The following is a 24,530-nucleotide window of genomic DNA, read 5'->3' as shown; positions in this document are numbered from 1 at the left end:
CACATAATGACAAAAATTATTAATACTACATAGTACATTAGTAAACTAGTGTGTCTCAGACGAACCGTCATGTATTTGTTTATTTAAGGAGTTTGGTCGATGTTAGCCTTAACCGAGGTGAAACCTGACATGTTGTTGCCTGAGATTACAGTGGGTACAGACCACGCCTTGAGGTAACGAAATACCCCTTGTATTTGTCAAAACGATGAGAACGGGTTTCAGCAAAGGACACAGCTGCAATGAAGTCTGCCAGTTTAGAAGGCATTTAAGGCACCACACATTAATAGTTGATACGTTCCCGTTAAGTCTAAAACCAGCTACATTCCATTTGCTAAGAGACCTTGATAAACATGTTTCTGTTTTCCTCCTCTGCAACAGCCTGGCTACAGTGAAGGAGGAAGGGGTGGGGGGGAGGGGGGGGGGAGAGATGACTAACACGATGTTGTTACCTTCTGGAGTGACTCATGCCGCTGCAGCCTTTTCAGACGTAATAGCTGTTTGGTCACACATGTGCGGATTTCTGTGATGGACCAAGATCGCGGGACAGTTCCGCCGATATTTTTATGGATCTGACCTGTCAATCTCAGGCATTTAGTTTGCGACTAACGTGCAGCCCCGGTTGTCGAATCTAGCCTCTTAGATCTGCCTGGAGGTCACATCCCTTCGTGTGTGAGGTAAATTGGTGATTTATCCTCGAAACGAGGATTGCATTTTCGACAGGCAAGAGGCCAGAGGCGAAGGAATTCAGCTGTTGAGACCGTCTCACCGAAAGATTTATTTTATAAGATGTTAGTACGGACGACTGTAGAAAGAAAATTACGGCAATCGCCATTTGTACGCTGTATACTTACAGTTCTTGAACTACAGATTAAAACTGAAGAAATTACTGAAAGATCGGGAATTAAGGGGTTGGGACCTGGGTAAGTTGAAAGAATCAGAGGTTACTGAGTTTCAGTGGGAGCATTAGGCAACGCAGGATTTAAACAGGGGAAAGGAATACAGTAGAAGAATAAATGAGTTACTTTGAAAGACCGAACAGGGAAAACAGCAGAAAAATACAGAGGTAAAAAGACAAGGCCTAATAGAAATCCGTAGCTTACACACGAGATATTGAATTTGACTGACAGAAGCAGGCGAAAGGAAATATTGGGGTCTAAAAAATAATATTGACTGAATGTGTAAAATGGTAAAGCAGGGACAGCTAGAAGCCAAAAGCAAGGGTATATCGATACGTATAACTAGGGAAAGATACAAGGTGCGTCTCAAAAATTTGATGAATGCCCTCAGAAAATAAAAGAACTAAGTTACAAACAAAATACCTTTACTGGCCTTCAGAGTAATCACCAATAGCTAGAACACTCTTCCGAGGTTGCTTGTAAAGCTACTGGCAACACTCAGCAAACGCTTTTTATGGAATCGCTCGAACCACCGTTGTTGTGGCCAAAATCTACGAAACATAATCCCTTCAGAGCAAATTCAAAGTGAGGAAACAAAAAGAAGTCTGCTGGCGAAAAATCTGGAGAATAAGACTAAAAGGTGGAAGAAATATATAGAAGAAAAACAAACTTGAGGGTGATATTATAGAAAGAGCAGAGGAATCAGGCGAAGATGAGCTAGGAGATACGATACTGAGAGAAGAATTTGACAGAGCACTTAAAGACCTAAATGGAAAAAGGCCGTTATACTGTAGACGGTATTCCCTCAGAATTATTGAGATCCTAGGGAGAGCCAGCCATGATAAACTCTTCCGCATGGCGTGCAAGATATATGACACAATAGATTTCAAGAAGAATGTAATGATTACAGTTCCAAAGAAAGCAGGTGCTGACAGGTTTGAGTACTTTAATAATTGATGGTTTCAAAATACTAACACGAATAAAATTACAGACGAATAGAAATACTGATAGGAAACGACGTCGGGGGGGGGGGGGGGGGGGGGGGAATCAGTATGATTTTCGCCGAAATATGGGAACACGCGAGGCATTACTGAGCCTATGACTTATCCTAGAAGATATCATGAAGAAGGCAAAACTACATTTGTAGCATTTACAGATTTAGAGAAAGGTTTTGACAGTGTTGACTCTACTACACTCGCTGAAATTTTTAAGGTTGCAGTGATAAAATACAGGGAGCGAAAGTTGTTTTAAAATCTGTATAGAAGCCAGACTGCAGTTAACAATAGTCGGAGTAGTCGAGAAGGAAGTGACGCAGCGGTGTAGCCCATCACACGTTACTCAGTCTGTACGTTCAGCGGGTAATAAAGGAAACTAAGGAAAAATTTGGAAGGGATAAGAAATAAGAACTTTGAGATTTGCTAATTAAACTGTAAGTCTTGTCAGCTATTAGTAACAACCATATCAAAATCCCCACAGCATGTCCTCACAAGCCTTCACATACAGACAGAAAAACGCAACATGGGACCATATATTACACTTTCGTCCACACTCACCGTCAGTCATTCCATGCCTCACTACCCGCTTCCTCATAACAACCACTCCTACCCGACAACCTGAACAAAGCTGATCACTTAACACCCAACGACTGTGATCTCTTCTCATTTCCTGACAACCATAATTTTGATTACTCTCTGTTCCTTACAATCCATGAACGCACAAATACCATTGTCCCACCCTTGGCTCCCAGCTTTCACTAAATGGATAACATACAACTAACAGAATTACGTCCACCAATTACAGTACACGACATAAAACAAACGCTTCACAAAATATCCAACACTTTCCCTTGCAACGCTGTATGCCACTATCCTGTCCACAGGTTACTATCCTGAACAGTGGGAAACGTCCAAAATCCTACTTTTCCTCAAACCGCACAAACACTGTACCTCCCCCTACAGCCCCATCTGCTTCATCTCAGAGTTTAGCAAGGTCTTCGAAGCCATCCCCTCACTATGCATTCATCAACATCTGAACCAACAACACTTTCTTCCCAATTTCTCCTCTGATGACCAGCTCCTGCACCTCATCCATCTCATATCCCACCGGCTCATCAAACGTAAACCCACTACTTTTGTCTCCCTCTCCCGAGACGAAGTCTATGACTGTGTATGGCATTCTCGTCTCCTTCTGAAACTCTAACTTTAAGCTCTTTCAGTTAACTATATTCACCTTATTGCACCATTCCGACCTAATCTCGAATCTTTTGTTAGTGTTACCAATAAGAATTCCTCTACCTCTCTCCTCTCCTTTTACCTCCCATACACTGTCGACATCCGCCCGCCCACCTCCTTCAATCTACTGATAACACCGCTCTCCTTGCCCTCTATTCTATGCTCCAAAAATGTTAACGATCCATCCAGATCCACTCAATCAGTTTATCTCCTAGAGTAACTAGTGGCTCCTCAAGATCAACTCTCCAAAACCCAGACAATAATCATAGGAAGAACTAACCAAATCTTCCGTCCCCATGACTTCTACCTTACCATTTGTGACCACCTTACCCAGTTACCAAATGCACTAAAATGTACTGGACTAACCATCGACCAACAACTAACATGGAAACCTCACCTTCTAACCACCCAACAGAAATCCTCCAGTGGACTAAAATAGTTAAAACTGCTAACTGGCCGAACTTGGGGATTGCACCTCTACATTGTCCTGCACACCTACAATGCCCTGATATAACCTATCCTCTCCTATGTAAATGTTACATGGATAGTCGCTCCACCTAAGTTCTGTAAGCCCCTTTTTCTCCACAGATCTTCTCCTGCCCCCCCCCCCCCCATAACTGGTCTTTAGCATCCCATTAAATGCCCACCTCTCCTCACTCATACTGAACACCTTCGAACTACCTACGCCATCCGCTAGCTTGACTCCAATAATCCTGTTGTTCCCCGTGTTAATTTCATTCCCAGTACACTACCTCGCCTCTGCCGAAACATTCCACTTAACCCACACCTGCACACGCTCCACATTCTCTCCCAACAAAATTTCAACCGTCTCGCCGGCCGCTGTGGCCGAGCGGTTCTAGGCGATTCAGTCCGGAATCACGCTGCTGCTACGGTAGCAGGTTCGAATCCAGCCTCGGGCATGGATGTGTGTGATGTCCTTAGGTTAGTTAGGTTTAAGTAGTTCTAAGTCTAGGGGACTAATGACAGATGTTGAGTCCCATAGTGCCTAGAGCCATTTGAACCATTTTTTTCAGCCGTCTCCCTCTCCCAAAACATGAACTCCGTCCCGATATTTACCCATTCTATCACCTATAAATCCATCCCACCCATCGCAGCTCATCAGGGGTCTCTTTTCCTTCCCTCCCCTTATTTCCTTACCTCTTTCGCCGTTCTTTCCCTAATTTCTTTCCCCCTTCAAATTACGGCCTTACCGATACCTCCAACTACTCTTCTTGTCTCACATCATCCACTCCTATTCCATCGATCCTCCACATCAGTCCTCCATCCTCATACCCCACCCTCTTACTCTCCTCAATGCCCAATCTTCTCGCCTTTAGTTATAGACAACCTTTCCCAGGACTGTCTTCTAGTTTTAATGAGAGTGAAGTGCTTGTTTTTAACATCAGTGTTGTATATTGTGTTTTAAATGTACTCTAATTTGTTTTCGTTTATCTTTTTATTATTACTGTATTAAATTAATAACGTAGAAAGCAGCGTTTCTTATACATAAAAAATGTTCATTAATTTTGCCTTTAAAAATTTGTAATTCAGTTGCAAAGAATGTATCAACATTTTGTTAGCGTTTTTTTATGGACTCCGTTTTACTTGTCGCTTGACTAAGAGAAGTTTGCGTGTGCCGCTGACAGCCCACTCCCCCTTGCCCCGCCCGTATAAGATGAGGGGGATAAAATAACAATGAAGAAAGAGTTTGGTTCACAGTTGGAGTATCATCTAGAAATGTTTCAACCATCTCTTTGTACACTCTATTTTTTTCATTCTTGTTTGTGTAATGCTCATGTTCGAATTTCCACAAACAAGGAACTTCACTGTACAATAGGATATTTGACTGTTTTGTGGAAATTGTCTTACGTGGTTACTCTCATAACATGGTTTTTTTTACACATGAGTTTTTTTATTTAACAAAACGGAAATGAAATTCAATTAATTTGAAAGCCCGTTAAAATGCCCCATTTGCGTCATGTGGTACCTGGGACTTCGCTTTGTAGCACGCTGCTCCTATTGTTGTAAAGATCATTCACAGTGGAATTTACGCTTCGGAAAAGGGTAACAAATGGTGTGTAGCAACATAATGTACAAATACATCTGTAAAAACTTGTGAAAGTTTGTTTTTGGGTCCTTCAAAGAATGAGAAGAAGCGTTAATAGAGATCCAAAGAGATAGTGGTCACTACGTGTGTTTACTTCCGCAAGGATTATTTTGATGTAAGTAAACACTCCATATGAATACGTAGTAGCTTGCAGTGTAACTGCCGGCCGGTGTGGCCGTGCGGTTCTAGGCGCTACAGTCTGGAACCGAGCGACCGCTCCGGTCGCAGATTCGAATCCGGCCTCGGGCATGGATGTGTGTGATGTCCTTAGGTTAGTTAGGTTTAATTAGTTCTAAGTTCTAGGCGACTGACGACCTCAGAAGTTAAGTAGCATAGTGCTCAGAGCCATTTGAACCATTTTGCAGTGTAACTGACTGCGTGCTGGACTTCTAATGGAATGTTCGCAAGCTGGATCCACATTAGGAGCAAGGTTTTTTCCTTCTTCCATCCTTTTCTCTTCGCTTAATACTATTGTCTTCTTCAATTTACTTTATGCATAATACAGTTATGTAAGAGCTGTAAATTCCACGTTATATTGCATTTTAATATTTATTTTCATTTGCTAGCTTCATTTTATACGTGAACGATTTGAGATGAATACAAGGATGATGCTAAGGAACTATATTTCATGTCTCATGCAGCTCTTCTTCTGAATGATCTGAGAGACCATTTAACAGTTTTCGACCTCATTATTCTTCACAAACAGGTCGCTGGTGACAACAATTTGCTACTTACAACTGTCTCCATTGAGCCATTTGTAAAGCTGTATGATTTTGGCAAAGAGACAAATTGAAAATTGCTGGGAACCTACAAGGGACTGTAACAGGACCAGGGCATTGCGGTTAAATTAAAGTTGGTCTTGCTGACGCACTTTTAAATCACAGAGTGTCATCAACAATTAATTATGCAATAGAACAACAGATTCTTTAAGGCTCTACTGCGATAACTATATTTTCTATAGACATAATTTTCCAGTGATTTAAATTAATGACCTGGAGGAATTGAAGGATTACAGTGCGTAAAGCTGTTGAAGGCAAACACAATTATGCTCTACAGTTCCCTACAAGTGTTATTACGCTGTCTGAAAATCTGAAAATTCGAAAAAGACGTACCTGGAAACAGTAGTAGTTCTGTCAACAACCAAAGAAATTAAATATCAAAACTATCTTCTGTATGAAAAAGTTTCTACTGCGTCATATAGAGCAGGCTTTACATGATACCCCGGAAAACCTTTTTAGCATGGTCCGAGCAAGTAATTCAGTTCCAGATTCTCTCAGTTTTAAGATAATTCTGCGACTCTTTGCTGTGCCACAGTACTTCCGTCCCAGTCGCCATGCAAATGCAGTTTTCACGCTTCTTATTTCCGGAACATAAAAATATAGGTCTTTTTGAAGAAAGAAAAGACCATAAACGCAACAACTTTCGAAGGCTTCCACTTTCAGATTTCACAAATTTTCTTTCCCTTGTTACTTAAAAGTTGTAAATGCGTTTTCCATCACTAAATAATTAAACTGCTTGCTCAAAAAGTACGAAAAAACACAAGTAACGTCGTTTAATACTCCTGTAACACACGTATAGCTTCGTCTCAGTCCTAGCCTGTGGCGTCACCAGTGCTTCAGCCAATAACAGAGCGTTTCCGATCACATGGCCATATCTTGAAATTTTAAGCTTTAATTACATAAAATATTGACAGAATATGCTATTTGAATGTTATAACCAATCAGTATAACAACGATCCGAACCATATTTTAACATAGGAAAATAACCTACTCTATGATTTTCTATGAGGCCATTGGTACTCTCGTTCACTATGCTTGTAGCAACTAAAACTTACTTTCATCTGAAAAACACAGGAAATTGTTTAGACTTTCTGAACGTGACCCGTTGCAGAAGTCCGTTCGTGTGAGTTCAGGTGGGGAGACGAAATCGCCGATTTGGGGAACTACAGGTAACAAAGACCTGCAGATCGAGTGTCCACTTTTCAGAATCTACCGGAAATATCCTTGGCCCTTCGCTAAAATCCACTCCTGTTAGTTAATGTGAGAGAAGAGAGATTAAAGATTAACGTGCATACGACGACAAAATCATTAGAGAGACAGCACAAAACCGGATTGGTGAAGAATGGGAAACGAAATCGGCCGCGTCCTTTCAAAGAAATAATCCCGGTGTTTGTCTCAAGTGATTTAGAGAAATTACGGAAAACCCATATGTGGATGGCCGGATAGGGATTTGAAGCAGTGTCTTCCGAAAAACTACTTCAAAGACTTGTCATTGTGCCACGTTGCTCGATCACTTAATGTGAGATGCACAGCTTGCCACCATATGTCTTTGAGGAACGACAAATAACCGCACATATACCTACGTCCTTCTGTTTTTTCGTGCATTATTTTCCTTCTTTCTTTAGATAAGCCGTATTTTTGTTGCCGTAACGTCCGACTTTTTCTCTGTTTCGTATGGCGGTATTAATGTGGCACCGCGTACGTTGGAGCCCTGCAGTAATTAATCAAAGCATTACGCCACAGTTACAAAATTTAGCTTGTCCAGATATACGTGACATTGACTATTCACTAGATATTATTCATTAGAGTCTAAATCTCGGTCTGTCACTGCTGAAGGATATATTAGAAAGTCTTATAAGGTGAAAGATGTTCCGTTTTAGAGTAGGATTTTATACTATGAAATAAATTTGTTTTATTTTTGAAGTATTGTACATATATATCACGTATTCCTTTCTAACTTATGGAGGAGTCCCTAAATTTCGTGATACTAGACAAACTGTTAAAGTTCAGCTGGTCCAGCCACACTTTTTCATACTTCTGCGTACAGTCTGTAAACTAAAGAGCGAGCAGCGCTTACGGTGGAGGAAGTGGTCTTTCCCGGAAACACGCCTTACCTGGCATACGGGATGACTAACGATCGGTTTTCCGTCTAGCAGTGCAGTGCAGCCTGCGGTTATTTCCGTAGATTCTGTCCGTGTGCTTTTATTCCGTTAGTTATATCAGTTTCCAAATTTCTGTATTTCTTATATTGTTAACACATTTAGAGGAAATCACACTCCCGGGGGTGTCTAAGCGCTGTGTTGTCACTCATTTAAAAGATGCGCTGCGGAAGAGTCGGTATAACATTGGGAAAGGGCCTGTAGGTGCTCCCAGTCAGTTGGGTAAACAGAATGGTGATTCTTCTGCTGTCTCTTCACTTTACCGACAGTGTATACAACTTCTGTTGGCTTACGTTGTGTGAGCACTGAAAACACAAACCTCTCTGCGTACTCGACTGACACGTCGTTACGGAAAATGTGGATAAACGCGACTTACTGGTCACGTTTGTTACCTCCATTTCGGCGACAAAAATCTGCACCACATTAAAACGGATTCGATACTATATGAGTGGGGAGTATTTTTTCGCTGCCTTCGTGCTTCTCCTTTACCGAGGGAATAGCCAAGCGTACCTGGAAGACAACACAGTCCTACATATTTACAAATAATTATTCAAATAGTTTTTTTAAATATAACGTCTTTTTAAATCGGACTAAAAAGTGTGAAATAAATTCTCCTAGCTCCGTACAGATTCCTAACCCCATGCAGATAGTCACGTAAATTTTGTGCTTGTGAATTTTTGATAGCTACAACAATACATATAAAACTTATAAAGAAAAGAGTGGGGCGCATGCATTACGTAAATGATACATGAATAGTTTACCTTCTAACAGTTATCTATTGTATGGGACCCACGTTTTTCATTATAAATTTCACAATTATTGTCATAACTATCAAAAATTCACAAGCACATTTTTTCAGAACTGTATGTGTCGGGTTGGGAATCTGTTTGGGCCTACGAGAAATTATTTTACACTTTTCTGTCCGATTTAAAAAGTGTTATATTAAAAACTTATTTTTATTTGAATAATTATTTTCTACTCTTTAGTCTTGTGCATGTATGAAATTTCTCAGTTGACTTTCAACATTTTGATGAGATTATATCTTTTATTTAAATAATTATATATATATATATATATATTAGTTTCTTACCTGTGGCTTTCCCCGTGTACCATCTGTCACATATATTACACAACTCTTCTCCTCTCCCTATGTCTGTCCATCTCCTCTTCCATTCGCCCCCCTGTTCAGGCATGCCTGTGCGCTTGCATACCGCCTGGGAATCATTCCGATACATGACATGCCGGTCTTGCGGGATATCAGACGTTACCACACATGGCTCTTGGCTCTGAGCACTATGGGACTTAACATCTATGGTCATCAGTCCCATAGAACTACTTAAACCTAACTAACCTAAGGACATCACACAACACCCAGTCATCACGAGGCAGAGAAAATCCCTGACCCCGCCGGGAATCGAACCCGGGAACCCGGGCGTGGGAAGCGTGAACGCTACCGCACGACCACGAGCTGCGGACTACCAAACATCACCTAAAATTTCAAGTCCTTAGCTCACCGGGAAGTTAGTTTAAAATGAAATGCAAAATACGCACCGGACAGACAGACAAGAAAGCGACCTAAGAAAAACATGTTGAAAAGAATAAACAATTTACGGTCGGTCCACCCACTCACATTTCTGAATGGTGTTAGTAATCAAAATACAATCTTACGAAATATTTTCATAGATATGTGATTGGCTCGAATAAAATTTCAATAATAGAACCGAATGTTACGTTGGAAAGCAAAGGTACAAGTGAAAAAAAAGTTACAACGGGCGTGCTCTAAGCAAACGTAATAGGACCATTAGACCTCTCAATATGCGTATAGAACGAGTTATCAGTTAGTCGGATGTCTGTAAGGCATTGCAAAACGACTTGTACAGAATTTCCACTTGGTTTGATGAATTGCAGCTCTCTTAAAATACGGGTAAATGCCAGATACTTGTAACATCACATGTTATGAACCTTCCTAGGACGGCCACGTAAGAGAAATTTCGGGAGAGAATTTTCCGGGAAGAGTCGGATAACATACTACTTCTTTGCGTAATGACCACGACGAGAAAATTCGAGATATTACAGCCAATGTAAATACTTTCCGACAATCATTCTTCCCATACGCCATTCGCGAGTGGAACAGGGTAGGCATGATCAGTTAGTGGTAAACCACAGGCACACATCATGAGGTGGCTTGCGGAAGGTGGTGCAGATGTAGACGCACGTTTAGATGGCCGAAAGGGCCCTCAAATAAAGAAAGAGTCGAGTAAGATACAATAATACATCAGTCAGGTCACAGATTCAGTACCCTATAGTAATGAACAACCCACCAGTGTATCCGCAAATTCGTTATCAGTTTTATTTCGAGTTACTTGAAAATTCATTTGCGATTTAATCCATTAATGAAATTTTCGAGAGAGAAGAAACATCATGATAATGACTTCCAACATACCGAGGAACCGAAATCTGGCAACAGATTTCTGTTGCTATCGTATTGACAGGAGTTGGTAGTTTACTGAAAATGGTGACAACTGTCAAGACTACTCATATTTTAAACAGTCGTCCTTCGTGATACGCATAGTGAAATAGAGGAAACTGCCGCTGTGACGGTATAGGAAATCTCTGTCTGAAAAAGAACGTGGCCAGTTACTCTGTCTCAGGAGGCAGAATTGTCCTCTTGGTGTCCCACGTAGTTCACAAAAGCTTTATTTTTTGAAATAAGATCACTAGAGTATGGCGTCAATCTGTCCCGAATAAGTATGACTGTCGCTACATCTGCACCATTCAGTTTGTGCATGGAGACGGACCAGCAGCTACATCGTTCGCGACTGCGTCTTCCTGTTGTCATTTACCGCCGAGCAGTAGTAGCACTTCAGCTATTCATTCCTTTGAACAGAATGCGGAAATACCTTTCGAGTTCATTTGCCGTTTCGTTTACTCGGCGAGATGGCTACGTAAGCTTTGCGACACTGGTGTTTCCGACCCCTTTTGTTGGTGCCGCAGGTATCGTGGAACATCTGAACAAGCAGTTTTGCACCGTGGGTTTTCCGACCAGAGCCTCCCCCACGACAGACAGACGTGAATGCATTTCAAGCACAGCATACGCTTAGTCGCCGCTTGTCGCCATCTTGCCTAACTGCTCACGGCCGAGCTCTCGTGGCGGAAATCTGAAGTGCGGCTGCAAAAGTACAGAACTTTTTGTCTATATGAATGCTGATTTTCTGACAATGAGTAGCTACAGTGAATTTACACTGAAATGACATATGAACATATACAGATGGCGGTAGCATCGCTTACACGAGGAATAAAAGGGCAGTGCATTGACGGAGGTGACATTTGTGCTCAGGTTTTTATGTGAAAAGCATTCTCCATCTAAATCTACATGGATACTCTTCAAATCACATTCAAACGCCTGGCAGAGGGTTCATCGAAACACCTTCACAATTGTTTATTATTTCAATCTCGTATAGCGCGGGAATAGAATGAACACCTATGTCTTTCCGTGCGAGGTCTGATTTCCCTTATTTTATCGTGGTGATCGTTCCTCCCTATGTAGGTGGGTGTCAACAAATTATTTTCGCATTCGGAGGAGAAAGTTGGTAATTGGAATTTCGTGAGAGGTTTCCGTCGCAACGAAAAAAGCCTTTCTTTCAATGATTTCCAGCCCAAATCCTGTATTATTTCTGTCACACTCTCTCCCATATTTCGCGATAATACAAAACGTGCGGCCTTTCCTTGAACTCTTTCGATGTACGCCGTCCCATAGTGCTCGGAGACATTTGAACCATCTAAATCGTTTTACAGTTTGTTTTGATCTTCTGACGACTTTATTAGTCGATAAACGAAAGCGTCATCTGCAAACAACCAAAAACGGCTGCTCAGATTGTCTCGAAAGTCGTGTACATAGATAAGGAACAGCAAAGGGCCTATAACACTACCTTAGGGAACGCCAGAAATCACTTCTGTTTTAACCGATGACTTTCTGTCAATTACTACGAACTGTGACCTCTCTGACAGGAAATCACAAATCCAGTCACATAACTGAGACGATATTCCATAATTCCATAAGCACGCAATTTCACTACGAGCCGCTTGTGTGGTACAGTGTCAAAAGCCTTCCAGAAATCCAGAAATACGGAATCGATATGAAATCCCTTGGCCTTATCACTCAACACTTCAGACGTAATTATGATATCAGTAAGGGAATTAAAAGACTCTGAACGCGGAATGATAGTTTCAGCTAGACTCATGGGACATTCAATTTCGGAAATCCTTAGGGAATGTAACATTCCGAGATCCACAGCGTCAAGAGTATGCTGAGAATACCAAATTTCAGGCGTCACCTCTCACCAGGGACAACGCAGTCACTAAACGACCGAGTAGAGTGGCGTTTTCGTAGAGTAGTCAGTGCTAACAGATAAGCAATACTGGGTGAAATAAACGCAGACATCAATGTGGGACGTACGATGAACGTATCCGTTAGGACAGAGTGGCAAAATCTGGCGTTAATGGGTTATGGCAGAACACGAACGACGCGAGTGCCTTTGCTAACAGCACGAATTCGCCTCCAGCGCCTCTCCTGGGCTCGTGGCCACATCGGTTTGATCCCAGACGAGTGGAAAGGTGTGGCGTGATCACACGACTCACGACTGCAGTGGTAAGAGCTGATGGTACGGTTCAAGTGTGCCACAGACCCCAGAAAGGCATGAACCCCAGTTGTCATCAAGGAACTGTACAAGCTGGTGGTGGCTCCATAACGGTGTGGACTGTGATTACACGGAATAGATTGGGTCCTTTGGTCCAAATGAACCGATCAATGACTGGAAATGGTTATCTTTCAAAATGGTAAAGAGCAGCAATCACTCGTCGTTTCCGTTCCAGCTTTATTAGAGCAGATTCGGATCTCAGTTAGTAATTAGCCATTATCGACGCAGTATTCAGACTTTCTACGTCTACACGTGTTGTTCAGTCATGTATAACAACTCTGAAATACTGCATTGATAGTGGCTAATTACTAGCCGAAATCTGAACATGCTCTAATAAAGGTCACGGAGACGACGGCTGCTTCCTGCTCTTTACCATTTTGAAAATTATATCACAGGCATGGAGCGCATTCCAATTTTCTAATGCGAGATAATTTTAGGAAATGCTTATATGTTCGGCTGCTTGGAGATCATTTGCACAAACAACAATGGAATTTTTATGGATGATACCGGACCACAGTTGATTGCAACTGGTTTGAAAAACGTTCTGGACAGTTGGAGCGTATGATTTGGCCATAAAGATCGCCAGACATGAATCCCATCGAACATTTATGGACATATTCGAGAGGTCAGTTTGTGCGCAAAATCTCGCACCAGCAACACTTTCGCGGTTATGGACGGCTGTAGGGACAGCGTGGCTCAGTATTTCTGCAGAGGTCTTCCACGGCTTGTTGAGTCCATGTCACGTCGAGATGCTGCACAACGCCGATCAAAATGAGGTCCTACTCGAAATTAGGAGGTATCCCACGACTTTTATCACAACACTCAGACGGGAAACACAGCGTTATACTATCACTAGTATGTTGGTACAAAGCATAGTTTTTGGCCCTTATGATTGCTTGTTAATGTACGTGAAACACTAGCAGCTCGAAGTCGTCCGGTTACTAGCTATTCAAAATTCCAGAGCTCAGGCACCAAGTAAACATAAGCGCATATTCCTCTGGTAGGGATGTGTGGTGTTCATATTCGGTAATAACAGAGTTCAAGTTCCAGTTTGGCGAACACGGTATAGGTTTCCTATCGTTTCCCTTAGCATAAGACGCTGCTAATACGTGAAACGTAGTGGAGTAGAATTAGGATGATTTTATAGCCAGTTTCCAATACAGATTCTTCCAATACAGATTCTTTCAGTATATCCTATTATGGGTTATTATGGCGAAGTTTTAATTTGACAACACAAAAACTTCCGTTATTTCCCCAACTGTGTTTACTGGCAGCAGTTTGGTACTTCTCTACAGCCATAAGCCTTTTGAATGTAACTAAGTTGAAAATAAGTCATCAACGGATGATATATATTAAAAGGGTCATATTTTAATTACAAAAACGGATAACCTTGGTGATGTGATTAAATGGTAGCGAACTTCAATGCGAGATGCTCTTGATAGTTTTCACACTGAAACTCTAACTCGAAATATGTCAAAAAACCCAAAGAAACACTGGTCGTATGTAAAGCTCACCAGTGGCAAGGTGCAACCAATACGTTCGCTGCGGGATAACAGGGTGATGTTATTGCTGACCGTGCGACTAAAACAGAGGTACTACGCACGATTTTCAGAAATTCCTTTACGAAAAAGAAGACGCCAATATTCCAGAATTAGAATCAAGAACTGCCAACGTAAGTAATTTAGAAGAAGATATTCTCGCTGTAACGAAGCAGCTCCAGACACTTAAGAGAGGCAAAGTCTCTGGTCCTGATTGTATACCAGCCAGGTTCCTTTCATAGTATGCCGATACAATAGCTCGATACTTAGCAATCATATATAACTGCTCGTTCGTAGAAAGACACGTACCCGAAGACTGGAAAGTCACACCAGTCACGACAATACGCAAGAAAGGAAATAGAAGTATTATGCTGAATTACGGACACATCACTAACGTCCATTGACAGTAGTATTCTGGAACATATACTACGCTCGAACATTATGAATTACCTCGAAGAAAACAATTTATTGACAAACAACAAATACGGAATCATAAAATATCTCCTCCTCAAACACAACTAGCTCTTCATTCTCACTAAGCAGTGAATGCTACCGACAGGGGACATCAAACAGATTCCACATCTTTAGAAGACTTTTGACACCGTCCCTCACAAGCGACTTGTAATCAAATTGTGTGCCTATGGCGTATCGTCTCAGTTGTGCGAGTGGATTTGTGATTTCCTGTCAGAAAGGTCACAGTTCGAAACAACTTGCCGAAAGCCACCGAGTAAAACAGAAGTGATATCTGGCGTTCCTAGAGGAATTGTTAGCCCCACTGCCATTCCTGGTCTACATAAATGAATTAGGAGACAATCTGAGCAGCCCTCTTTGATTGTTTGCAATGCTATCATTCAACATGTTGAAAAGTCATCAGTGATCAAAACGAATTGCAAGTCATTTGTGTGGCGCGAAAAGTGGCGATTGAGTCTGTATAATGAAATGTGTGAAGTCGTTCGCCTGACTATTAGCAGATGGTTCAAATGGCTATAAGCACTATGGGACTTAACATCTCAGGTCATCAGTCCCCCAGACTTAGAACTACTTAAACATAACTAACCTAAGGACAGCATACACATCCACCTCCGAGGCAGGATTCGAACCTGCCACCGGAGCAGCAGCGCGGTTTCGGACTGAAGGGCCTGGAACCGCTCGGCCACAGCGGACGGCTGACTATTAGCAGAAATCCGCTTAATGTCGATTACACAAATTTAAAGGCTGCAAATGATAAATCACTCGTAGGAATTTAAGCTGTCCTCTTAGGTTTCTGCCTAACCATACACTCAGAAATCGCAAAATATTTATTTCATTCTTCATCCTCTAATCAGATGAAAATGTAAAAAGCACCGAATATTGCAGAACATGCTTGCATTACGTTCATAAGAAAGTCCCAAAATGTATTAACAAAGTTAACACGAAAAAAATACACTGAAGAATCAAAGAAAGTGGTACACCTGCCTAATATCGTATATGGTCACCGCGAGCATGTAGAACTGCCGCAGCACGATTTGGCATGGACTCGCCTAATGTCTGAAGTAGTGCTGGCGGGAACCGACATCATAATCCTACAGGGAGGTCCATAAATACGTAAGAGCACGAGGGAGTGAAGATCTCTTCTGAACAGCACGCTGCACGGCATCGCGCAGTCCGGAACCGTGCGACTGCTACGGTCGCAGGTTCGAATCCTGCCTCGGGCATGGATGTGTGTGATGTCCTTAGGTTAGTTAGGTTTAAAGTAGTTCTAAGTTCTAGGGGACTAGTGACCACAGCAGTTGAGTCCCATAGTGCTCAGAGCCATTTTTTTGCACGGCATCTCAGATATGCTCAATAATGTTCACGCCTGGGGAGTTTGATGGCCAGCGGAAGTGTTAAAACACATAAGGGTGTTCCTGGACCCACACTGTAGCAATTATGGATATATGGGGTATCGTATTGTTCTGATCGAATTGCCGAAGTCCGTCGGAAGGCAGAGTGTGGACATGAATGGATGCAGGTGATCTGACAGGATGCTTAAGTACGTGTCGTATCTAGACGAATCAGGGGTCCCATATCACACCAACTGCACACGCCCCACACCATTACACAGTCTCCAGTCATCACTGAACAGTCTCTTGCTGACATGTGGGGCTCATGGATTCATGAGGTTGTCCCCATACCCGTACACGTCCATTCGCTCGACACAATTTGAAACGGGACTCGTCCGTCAGGCAACATGTTTCCAGTCATCAACAGTCCCATGCCGGTGTTGACGGGCCAAGGCGAGGCGTAAAGCTGTGTGTCGTGCAGTCATCAAGGATACATGAGTGGGCCTTCGGCTCCGAAAGGCCATATCGATGATGTTTCGTTGAATGGTTTGCACGCTGACATTTGTTGGTGGCCCAGCACTGAAATCTGCAGCAATTTGCGGAAGGGTTGCACTTCCGTCACGTTGAACGATTCTCTTCAGTCATCGTCGGTCCCGTTCTTGCAGTATCTTTTTTCGGCCGCAGCGATGTCGGAGATTTGATGTTTTCCGGATCCCTGATATTCACGGTATACTCGTGAAATGATCGTACGGGAAAATCCTCTTTTCATCGCTACCTCAGACTAGCTGAGTAATTGAAAGGGTTTATGGGACCAAACGGCGAGGTCATCAGTCACGCGATCCCAAAGTTAGTCACAGAAGAAAGAGGATCCGCTAAAAGCGAGCGGATCCAGTCGGGTGAGTCAAATCATAAAATAATGAACGTTAAACACACACAGTAAAAGGCATAAAAGGTGAGACCAAATCTGAAAACTGGAAGAAAATCGGCGGTGATGAGGTCACAGACCGACAAGACTTGAAAAGAACCCCAACCAGAATCAACCTGCCTATACTAAAAAACTAAAGTAGAACCTTATATCTGGAAATAAAAACCACTTTCAGGGAGGAAACTGAGGACCAGTTCAACCAACCGTTGATCGTCTGCTAATATTAAATTTAAGGAATCGGGAAGACTATACTTAACACAAAGGGCCAAAAGAAGGGGACATTCCACCAGTCTACGTCTACATTTATACTCCGCAAGCCACCCGAAGATCTGTGGCGGAAGGCACTTTACGTGCCACTGTCATTACCTCCATTTCCTGTTCCAGTCGCGTCTGGTTCGCGGGAAGAACGACTGCCGGAAAGCCTCCGTGCGCACTCGAATCTCTCTAATTTTACATTCGTGATCTCCTCGGGAGGTATAAGTAGGAGGAAGCAATATATTCAATACCTCATCCAGAAACGCACCCTCTCGAAACCTGGACAGCAAGCTACACCGCGATGCAGAGGGCCTCTCTTGCAGAGTCTGCCACTTGAGTTTGCTAAACATCTCCGTAACGCTATCACGCTTACCAAATAACCCTGTGACGAAACGCGCCGCTCTTCTTTGGATCTTTACCTCCTCTGTCAACCCGACCTGGTACGGATCCCACACTGATGAGCAATACTCAAGTACAGGTCGAACGAGTGTTTTGTAAGCCACCTCCTTTGTTGATGGACTACATTTTCTAAGGACTCTCCCAATGAATCTCAACCTGGCACCCGCCTTACCAACAATTAATTTTATATGATCATTCCACTTCAAATCGTTCCGTACGCATACTCCCAGATATTTTACAGAAGTAACTACTACCAGAGTTTGTTCCGCTATCATATAATCATACAATAAAGGATCCTTCTTTCTATGTATTCGCAATACATTACATTTGTCTATGTTAAGGGTCAGTTGCCACTCCCTGCACCAAGTGCCTATCCGTTGCAGATCTTCGTGCATTACACTGCAATTTTCTAAAGCTGCAACTTCTCTGTATACTACAGCATTATCCGCGAAAAGCCGCATGGAACGTCCGACACTATCTACTAGGTCATTTATATACATTGTGAAAAGCAATGGTCCCATAACACTCCCCTGTGGCACGCCAGAGGTTACTTTAACGTCTGTAGACGTCCCTCCATTGAGAACAACATGCTGTGTTCTGTTTGCTAAAAACTCTTCAATCCAGCCACACAGCTGGTCTGATATTCCGTAGGCTCTTACTTTGTTTATCAGGCGACAGTGCGAAACTGTATCGAACGCCTTCCGGAAGTCAAGGAAAATGGCATTTACCTGGGAGCCTGTATCTAATATTTTCTTGGTCTCATGAACAAATAAAGCGAGTTGGGTCTCACACGATCGCTGTTTCCGGAATCCATGTTGATTCCTACAGAGTAGATTCTGGGTTTCCAGAAATGACATGATACGCGAGCAAAAAACATGTTCTAAAATTCTACAACAGATCGATGTCAGAGATTTAGGCCTATAGTTTTGCGCATCTGCTCGACGACCCTTCTTGAAAACTGGGACCTCATGTGCTCTTTTCCAATCATTTGGAACCTTCCGTTCCTCTAGAGACTTGCGGTACACGGATGTTAGAAGGGGGGCAAGTTCTTTCGCGTACTCTGTGTAGAATCGAATTGGTACCCCGTCAGGTCCAGTGGACTTTCCTCTGTTGAGTGATTTCAGTTGCTTTTCTATTCCTTGGACACTTATTTCGATGTCAGCCATTTTTTCGTTCGCACGGTGACTTAGAGAAGGAACTGCAGTGCGGTCTTCCTCTGTGAAACAGCTTTGGAATATCGTCAGTCTGGCTCCACAACCACATTGTGGGAGTGGGTCTTTATGTAGGAGGAAACAATGGGTGAGCTGGATACGACCAATGCGTAAATGGCATAAGACAGTGGACTCCTTCCGAGAGGAGCGGAAGGAAGAGCGCCAAACTGCAGTATAATCCTTGATTACTATGAGCAGTAGCGCTCCAGATGGCATTCCACTTTTTGGCAAATAGATATTTGACGTAGATCTGCATATCCGCAGCTGGAATCATGAAAGGAAATGGGGGTTAAGTATTTGGTTCTCTGGCCAAACGGTCAGCCAGTTCATTCCCTGGGGTGCCGACATGACTTGGGACCCAGAGAAAGACAACTGAACAGGCTGCACGCTCAAGGGCAGAGAGAAGGTCATGGATAGCAGAGACCAAATGGTGACGAGAGTAGCATAGGTCGATAGCTTGCAGGCTGCTCATTGAACAAATTAAAACACTATGGAAGGAGACCTGAGAAACAAAAAGGAGGGCCCTGTGAATGGCTAAAAGCTCTGCTGTGAACACACTACATGATCCCGGCAGTAAATGGTGTCCGAAGCCAGTAGGAGGCTTGAAAGCGTATCCCATCTTATCGATTGTCTTAGAACCATCAGTGTAAAAGATGGTGGTACCCTGGAACTCTGCAAGGATGGAACATACAAGACGCCAGAAAACCATAAAACCATAGGAGAATCTGTGGTCTAGGCACCATCAAGGGGGGTGGGGGTGGGGTTATGGGAGGAAAGAAACGGGGTGCAGTTCAGTTAGTGGAGATGGAGATCCTGACATAGGGAAGTGAGACGCATGCCAACCGGCAGTCCCTGTGGGCAGGTGTTAGGAGCTAGGCAAAGAGCACAGCGTACACAGAATGGTCAGGGAATTGCGTTAGAAACAAGGAGTTGGCTCTGTCGCATGTGTGGAGGGGGAATCCCCACTTCTGTGAGGAGACTATGAACGGGACTAGTACGAAAGGCGCCAATAGCCAGACACACCTCACAATGCTGGACAGGGTCAAGCAGTTTCAAAGTGGAAGAAGCGCTGAGCCATGAACCTGACAAGATCCTGGACAACATCAGAGCACGGTAAAGATAAAGACGAGTGGAACGGTCTGCACCCAAAGATGTGTGGGCCAGGAGACGGAATGCATTAATCTTCCGCATACATGTAGTCTTCAGGTGGCGAATGTGGGGCAGCCATGTCAGCTTGTTATCGAAAATAAGGCCCAAGAAAAGGGAGGAGCTGGTCGCCTAAATAAAGTTCTGGGTCGGTGTGTACTGTAGGTCGGCGACAGGAACGCATAACCCGCGTTTTGGAGGGAGAAAACTGGAAGCCCTGGGAGGTGGCCCACGCAGAGGCGCGTCCGATGGTGCCTTGGAGCTGCACCCGATGCAAAAATCGCCGACGTACAACGCCGGCGTAACCAGAGGCCCAACAGAGGCCACAAACACACTGATGGCAAAAAGGATGAGTGTCACACTTAGCACAGAACCCTGTGGGATCCGTTCTCCTGAATCCGCGGGGGCCGCGATTGAAGTGCGAACTCCAACCAGGAAGAGCCAGTGAGACAAAAACTCGCGGATAAAAATTGGAAGGGGACCACGGAAGCCCCAGTCATGGAGGGTTACTAAAATGTGATGGCGCGAAGTCACCTCTAGTTCTGTCACGGGAAAAGCTACATATAACACTAACGTGCCGTGAAACAAGCTAATGTTATCCTCTGACAGGATTTCAAAGTTCAACCTTGCGTGTGTCTAATGGAGAGGGGTATCGGACTATAATTTGGGAGTTCCAATGTTAGGAGGGGCATGGAGCCCCTCAGGAACATAGCGGCTAGGGCGGGGAAGAAGTCCAACGTTCACTTGGTGTGTTTGCCGGGGGGCCTTGTCCAGGATGTGGAAGAGGCTCTTCTGGCGGCTATCGAGCGTGCGGGGTACAGCCAGATGCAGATTGTTGCGCATGTCGGCACCAACGATGCCTGTAGTCGGGGTTAAGAGGAAATCCTTGGGTCCTTTCGACGGCTGGCTAAATTCGTGAAGGCGGCCTCCATCTCTCGAGGAGTGGAAGCCAAGCTGACGATCTGCAGCATCGTACCCAGGGTGGACTGGGGTCCTCTGGTTTGGAGTCGAGTGGAGAATCTAAACCAGAGGCTACGTCGAATCTGTGAATGGTTGTAGGTTCCTCGACCTACGCTATGCGGTGGTAGCTTTTAGGACGCCCCTCGATAGATCAGGGGTGCACTGCACACAGGAAGCAGCTACATGGGTAGCACAGTACTTGTGGCGTGCACATGGGGTTATTTTAGATTAGGTTCCTCCCCATGGGAAACAAACCACTATCCTGAAAAATTACCAGTTCATGACACTGATGTTGGTAAGCCAACTGTAAAAATTGTTAGTTCGCCTAAACAGGTCATTCCAAAGGATTTAAATATGCTTAATCTCATGTTAGTAAATTGTGTCTGTAGCAAGATCCCCGATTTAATCTCCGAAATAAACAGTAGCAATGCCAATATTGTATTAGGTGCCGAAAGCTGGTTGAAACCAGACATAAAAAGCAGTGAAATTTTGAACTCTGATTGGACAATGTTTAGGAAGGATAGGACTGATGCTATGGGAGGTGGTGTGTTCATTGCAGTTAAAAGCTGTTTAAACGCAGTTGAGATTGATACTGCGTCGGACTGTGAAATAGTCGGAATAAAGCTGTCAATCAGGCAAGGATTGACCATTGTATTAGGATGTTTTTATAGACCACCAGCATCAGCAACAAACGTCACAGAACGTTTCAGGGAAAGTCCTGAGTACATAGGAAGTAAATATCCAAATTATCCATTAGTTATAGGTGGAGACTTTAATCTAGCATCCATTGACTGGGAAAATTACACGTTTATCACAGGGGGCAGAAGCAAAGATTCGTGTGAAGTTATTCTAGGAGAGCTCTCAACATACAACCTTGAGCAATTGAGCAATTGGTTAGAAAACCAACTCGAGATGGGAACATACTAGATATCTCGGCGACAAACAGACTTGATCTTTTCGAGGAAGTTAATCTAGAAGAAGGTATTATTGACCATAAAGTCGTTGTGGCTTCTATGTCAGTGGAAGTTGATAAAAAAAACAGCGTAGAGTTTTCTTGTTTGGGAAAGCAAATAAAAGTGTCATTAATGAATATCTTCATAGTCAGCTCCAAGCACCACGGGACACAAAGATATTGAGCATCTTTTGTCGGAATTTAAAGGTATTGTGCACCATGTGCTAGAGAAGTATGTGCCTAGCAAAAGTATAGAGGAGAAAAAGTGTCCACCTTGGTACAACAAACATACTAGGAAGTTGCTCAGAAAGCAGAGAATTTTGCAGCCATTTTAAACGTAGTCACTGCCCCGCTGACAAACAGAAATTATGCGAAATGAAAGCAGCTGTCAGAAGGACAATGAGAGACTCTTTTAACGAATTTGAAAGCAATATTTTATCTGCAGATTCCAAAAATAACCCCAAAAAATTTTAGTTGTACGTAAAATCTATGAACGCTACAAATAATTCAATACCTTCTCTTGCTGACAGTACGGGTAATGTAACTGATGATGATAAACAGAAGGCCCAAATTCTAAACCTAGCTCTCAAAAACTCCTTTACGATAGAGGACTGCAGCGCCGTTCCCCCTTACAATTTCGAGCAAACGAAAGGATGGCTGACATAGTATTCAGTGTATCTGGGACTGTAAAACAGTTAAGATCCTTCCAGACGCCAGAAAGACATTTAGCCCAGACGGTAACCCCTTCGATTTCATGTTGACTATGCTACAAATATAGCACCATTCTTATCCGTCATCTATAAGAGATCACTGGAACGGCGGAAAGCTCCACGGGACTGGAAGAAGGCCCAGGTCAAAGCAATCTATAAAAAGGGTAGAAAATCCGATGCGCGTAAGTACCGGCCAATTTCACTGACATCGGTTTGTTGTAGAATCATGTAACATATTTTGTGTTCATCCATAATGACCTTTCTAGACTCTGAGGAGCTCATCTGCAGAAACCATCACGGTTTTAGGAAACAGCGGTCATGCGAGACACAGCTGGCCCTCTTTGTGCATGATATACAACAGGCTCTAGATACCGGCTCCCAGGTTGATGCCACATCTCTCGACTTTCGAAAGAGGTTCGATTCAGTTCCGCATTGTCGCTTGCTACAAAACGTGCGGCCTTACGGTCTATCCAGTGACATGCGGTTGGATAGAAAGTTTTCTAACAGACAGGGAGCAGTATGTCGTCCTGAACGGTTAACTTCAACAGAAACAAGAGTAACTTCAGGTGTGTCCCAAGGCAGCTTAATAGGTCCTCTGCTTTTTTCGATTCTCATAAACGTTTTGGTTGATGGTATTGACAGCGGCCTTAGACTGTTTGCCGATGATGCTGTAGTCTACAGGAAAGTAGTATCATACGAAAGTTGTGAACAAATCAATGAGGATTTGCAGAAAATAAATGCGTTGTGTAATGACTGGCAGTTATCTCTCAATATTAGTAAGAATAACCTACTGCGTACAACAAGGCGAAAATCCCCGTTAATGTATGAGTACAAAATAAATGATCAGTCTTTGGAAGCGGTAACACCAGTGAAATATCTGGGTGTGCCTATTCGAAATGATCTCGAATGGAATGATCAGATTATACAAGTAACGGGTGAGGCGAGCTCTAGATTGCTCTTAGCACGGTCGAGGTGTACCATGCTAAGGTTTGCCACACACTGCCTGCCGTTCATACAAAGGAGCCGCTCAGTTCGACGGCGAAACCCACCTTTTACATCGCGCCATGCCACTTTCGTTGCAGAGGGACTTCCCTACAGCGTTTACATGTTACAAATGCAAGTGCCCTGAGCATGAACCAGCTCTTAACAAATAAACTTCTTTTATAAACATATTCATATTATAATAATTTAAAATTTCAACACATTCTTTTGCTTTTTTCATATACACATTACAAAACTCTAATTTTCTTGCCATACATCAAGGAGTTCACACTTCATAAATTGCAGATACACAGTTACTTAAAATAAACCTACTCCTAATCGGTATAAGTGTTACAATATGCCTTATGTAGAACAAAGAAGACCGCGACCAGGTGCCGGCTGTGAGTAAAAGCCTGTCGGATGGCTGATTCCAATCAGAGTAAATGGTCAGTTGGAGAGCGTCCTTCGCGGAAGCCACACTGATACGGCGACAAAAGGGCTCGAGATTCGAGTACTCAACATAATCTGACCATCCTCTTGAGCAGTTTACAAAGCACATTCATCATGCTAATTGGGCGGTAGCTGTCGAGAGAGGTTGAATTCTTCCCGGGCCTAAGGACAGGGATAACTGTACTGTCTCGCCATTGTGATGGAGAAAAGCAGTAGGATAGCAAGAGGACGCCAATGCTGTGTCGAGGTGTTCCACGAGGACCAATGGATCAGTGCTCAAAGGACCTTGGAGGTTAAGACCCTGGATAGTTGACTGTCGATGGCGCCCCACC

The sequence above is a fragment of the Schistocerca nitens genome, chromosome 5 (assembly GCF_023898315.1).
Source record: "Schistocerca nitens isolate TAMUIC-IGC-003100 chromosome 5, iqSchNite1.1, whole genome shotgun sequence".
NCBI classification, from domain to species: Eukaryota; Metazoa; Arthropoda; class Insecta; order Orthoptera; family Acrididae; genus Schistocerca; species Schistocerca nitens.
This window is presented reverse-complemented; position numbering follows the sequence as displayed.